This window comes from Lygodium microphyllum, chromosome 5, assembly GCF_053477565.2.
Source record: "Lygodium microphyllum isolate KBCC chromosome 5, Lygodium_microphyllum_v1.1.10, whole genome shotgun sequence".
In the NCBI taxonomy this organism is placed as follows: domain Eukaryota; kingdom Viridiplantae; phylum Streptophyta; class Polypodiopsida; order Schizaeales; family Lygodiaceae; genus Lygodium; species Lygodium microphyllum.
The window spans coordinates 12,405,615-12,410,624 of NC_141139.1; the positions used below are offsets into that span (position 1 = coordinate 12,405,615).

At 42.4% G+C, this 5,010-nt stretch overlaps 1 pseudogene; it reads left to right on the top strand.

The window, feature by feature from the left end:
• On the top strand, window positions 1-4,799 carry LOC148035511 (uncharacterized; annotated as a pseudogene).
• Window positions 4,800-5,010: the final 211 nt, after the last annotated feature.

Genomic DNA, 5,010 nt, shown 5'->3' on the forward strand with positions numbered 1-5,010 from the left:
ATGGGTGAGAATGCTGGAGACATGGATGATCCTCCTGATTTTTTGGAGCCCGAGTTAGAGGACATGATCGAATCATTGCTTCCGATGGACTTGGAATCCCAAGATCCTTTAATTGCGGAGGCTGCCATTCCATTGTATGATGGGACTCGGGTATCCCGTTTGAAGACACTTCTTGCATTGTTGAGCATACAAACAAAGTATGGATGGAGCGATGCGAGTGTGACAGAGCTATTCAGGTATATTATGATGTGTATGATTCTTTATTGAAAGCCATTAAAATGTGCTATGTAGTACTCTAATAACGTGCTTCATTGCAATTTGTAGAACGTTGAAATCTTACATTTTGCCTATCCAAAACACGATGCCTAAGTCTCGTGACGATGCAAGACAAGTGCTGCAAAAGCTAGGCACGGATTATAATTGCATTCATGCTTGCCCCAATGATTGTGTTCTCTTTTGGGGAGAGTTTGAATTGTTGGCCACATGTCCCAAGTGCGATGCGGACAGGTATCGAAATGACTTGCAAGGATAGACTGTTCCACAGAAGGTTTTGAGAAACTTTCCGCTGATACCACGTGTTCGTCACATTTTTCGGACCAAGAGTTTTGCAAATTTGACTACATGGCATGCAGAAAATCGATCCACTGATGGTGTACAGCGTACACCAGCTGACTCAGAAGCATGGTATCACATTGAAGAGACTTTCCCTGACTTTGCAAAGGAGACGAGGAATCTACGATTCGGTCTTGCCATGGATGGGGTAAATCCTTTTGGTTTACGTTCCACCTCCTATAGTGTATGGCTCGTGGTCCTTGTTAACTACAATATAATGCCATGGCTTTCCACTAAGAAAGGACACCTTTTGCTCAGCTTGCTTGTGCCTAGACGATACAAAGTCAAGAATATGGATGTCTACCTCTCTCCACTGATTGATGAGCTAAAGGAGTTGTGGGAGGGAATTGTAGTGGAGGACATGAGCAAACATATTGGTAGGCGATCCGCAACTATAAGGACAATTCTTATGTGGACCATGCATGACTTTCCAGGTTATGGAGAATACTGTGGTAAAGCATGTTTTCTTATTTTGCTAGTTTTCTTTGAGCGATGTTGGTGTTATGACATGCCTCATTGTACATGTGTGTTCTACAAGTCTAGTCACGTCAGGTTACCATGCATGTCCTCCGTGTGGACCAAGGTTGGATTCTCGTATGTCAAAATCTATGAAGAAGATGGTATTTGAGGGACATCGAGTTTTTTTGCCAGAGGGTCATGTCATGAGAGAAGGATTTCTTGGTCGCCCTCCTGTGAGAACGAACGCACTGAGCTGGTTTGATCACACGATGGTGGACCAAGACTCGCTTCCCAATGGAATGCGACGCTTCTCAATTTTCTATGAGCTGACTTATTGAAAAAAACTGAAAATTAACCACCTTTTAGATCCCATGCACATTTTTAAGAATGTGGGTAGCTTGCTATGGGACCACCTTACTAGGCAGCGAGACACACTAGGAGGGAGGATGGATTTGAAAGCAATGGGAAATATGGAACCATATTGGCCTGTAAGTGGCGTTGACGGTCGAGTGCAATTGCCGCGCGCTCCTTGGGTTTTGTCTAGCAATGAAGTGTGACGAGTAAAGGAAAACATTAAGTCCTTTTGCACACCGACTGGCCTAATGCGTTCTCTCAAGACAGCATTCACAAAGGATGACGAACTGACAGGACTCAAATCCCATGATTGGCATAAGATGTGTCAGGTATGTATGGTATGAGGTTGCGTATGGCATAATTCAACATATTAGATTTCAGAATCTCCGTTTGTTTATACACAATATTAATTACATGGTTTTCACAGTTCGTATTGCTGATCGCAATCGCGGGGTCTCTGACATCGGAGGTATGGATAGCCATTTACAAATTGTCCGAGTTGGTTCAGTTTGTCTCCCAAAAAGAGATTCACACATCATCGATTGAATCCGCGAAATGCATGGTAGTAGAGACTGCTTGTCTTTTGGAGAAGTATCTTCCCACTAGCATGCTCACGATACAAACCCATCTTCTAGAGTATATTGTAGATGAATTGCAAGTTGCAGATCGAGTCCATAGTCGATGAATGTTTTTCCTTGAACGGTTCATGAAGACCTTAAAGGGATTTGTGCGAAAACGGGCTCGTCCTGAGGATAGCATGGCTGAAGGTTGGTTAGTGTCGGAGGCCTTGGTGTACATTTCTGAGTGGTTGTCTACTATGGACCAGGACAAAGGCTTGATATGGTCACTTAAGGAGGATGATCGTCTGAATGGAGATGTCCTAGTGGGAAACAGAATAGAGAAGAAGATGGACGCATCCATGGAGTCCAAGGTGAACCAATCTTGTATGCTGCATAGCGCTACGATGGAGAAGTGGCTACAATAGTATGAGGATGCTCACACTGAGTGAGAGTCTGCAAGATCTGACTTTTGACAGAGTATGCGGCAACGGCCCATTCGATATCTGAAGGGCTTAGAGGAGATGCCTCTACTCATGTCCACTAGATGGCTACATGAGGCCCTAGCCAAAGCATCTCAAGATGGAGAAACAGTTATTGAAGAAGAGTGGGACTTCTCACGTGGATGCAATCCCAAGGTATGCAATCCCGAGAAATTACAATCTATACTGCAAATCGCAACTAATATACTTGTTCTTCTCCCAGTATAAGGTATGGTCACGTGGACGACAATTTAGAGTAGAGCACATCGACAAGTTACGCTCAACAATGGACTGTGGAGTGATGGCAATGTTTGAGCAGCAAACCCGATGATGTGCCACAGATCCAAACCGTGTAATTTCAAAGATGGAGTATTTCGGATGTTTATAGAGTATCCTTGCAGTGGACTATCAAAGTTTCTCCGTGACCATATTTGATGTGCAATGGTTCAGGGTTACTCTCGAAGGAGCAGGTGCATTTGTTCGGGGAGGCCCAAGTGGCTTTGTTGAGATTGACTCCACGAAGAAGTGGACCGATTTGAGTGATACATTTGTTTTGCCAAATCACTATGAGCAGCTAAGAGTCCCTAATACTTGATGCGCTTTAGCAATCTCAAAGTGGACTTTTATACTAATCATAATATGGATCAGGTCGTCTTTTTCCCTAATCCGCAACAACCTCAATGGTGGTATGTCATTCCCATGACATCTAGGAGTATCCCCATGTTTGCCAGAACCCCTGTACCGATCGTAGAAGAGACACCTTTAATAGCGGCAATGACAGAAGGCATACAAGAAACTAGGATGAACTTCCTGGAGGACCAAGACATCTCACCTATGGAGATAGAGGAGATAGAGCATGGGTTTTTTCAAAATGAAGCAGAGTCCTCATTTTGTGGAGAATTTTGTATAGATCTCCCGGTGTATGTTGAGCTATGTCAAGATGAGATTGTGGAACCCTAAACAAAAGTGACTCGATCAAAACGTTCCTCCCACTATAGAAATGCCACTTTTTACAAATCGGTTAGGACAGTTTGTATGTTTTTGGAGTATGGTGTTTTGTATTATCTAAATTTTTTTATTATTTTAAAATGAAGTCTTGCAAATTAAGTCTTAGTTTTATTATGTCTTGCAATTCATTATCTAATTAACTTATTTTTCATTATCTCTAGGATGCATGAGTTGTGCCAACAAGTATTTCGACACAACATTACAGACAAGTGGAAGGAGATCCTAGATGCCAGCAAGGAGTACATAATCGATACATTGTATCAAGAGTTCCCTCAGCCCTCTAGCAATGACAGATTTTCGAGAGGGTGGATGATGATGCGTATGCGTGACTATCAGTCGTATAGGCAGTCTGATGCACGCGAAGCAGTCAAGCAGGGCAAATCGAAGCCGGAGTGGCTGGATACAGAGGACTGGAGTAATCTCCAGGATGAGGCGACATCCACTCCAAACAAGTGGAAGCAGCAGAAGGACGCAGGATCGGTGCATTAGCTTGGTAGCGGCGGCCACACAACATTCGTGGCAGATTTCGTAAGTATTAATAGGGTATAGTACTCTAATTTAATGACATCCATGTTGATGTATGTATTTCGAACATGAATCTCAAGTACGTTGTTTTTCAATGTTTGTGTGCCACAGCAAGGTTTTAGGAATCGCGATGCGACTGCACTAGAGGTGACATATGGGGAGAAGCATGGCTTGAGTGCCTTGATCAAGAAGCTCTATGCTCGCGGAGAACCGATAAGTAGTAATAAATATCATTCCTAATTTGAGAAATCTGTCATTATATGTCAGTTTGTATTTGGTACTCACAATTATATATGTATTTGTTGTTGTAGACTCCCTTTGATATGCCACTACAGCGAGAGGAGTTTTCTGATGTGCGGATGAGTCGTAGAGAGCAGATTAGGCTACATAGGATTACTCCCCATATATCTTGTATTATGTAAGGCCTTATGGCCTCTATCCTCCATATGTAATAGCAAAGTATATATGATTCGGACTTCTATGTTGTAGCATGACTCCATATTTGCTTTGTCGCACTAGCACTTCTCAATTTAAGTTCTGTTATTTTCTTTATCAATGCAGTGCACATTTGTGTTAATTAATGCCATGAAAGTACTTGTTTGCAAAGTCTTGTCATTATTTGGGATCGATTGTCTAACTTCTTTGACAGCAAGAATTGTCTCTTAGCCCTGTGTGGCTCTAACTGTGGCAGGGCTGCATCTACAGCTCTGCCACAAAAAAATTTTATTCTCTGCAACCATCGGTATCAGCGTCGGAAAATAATTCTGCAATCATCGGTATTAGTGTCGGAAATTCTGTGTAACCGTCGCTATTTTCGTCAGTATTAGTGCCACTAAATAGCGACGCTAATACCGACGGTTTTGTAGCGACACTAATACCGACGATGGGGATATTTTTTATATATAAAGAAAACGTCGTTATAGCATGTGTATGTTGTAGCGATGTCATAGTATGTGGTAATGCATTGTGATGCCAACTACTTTTAGACTACTTTTAAGTGGTGATAAATTGTG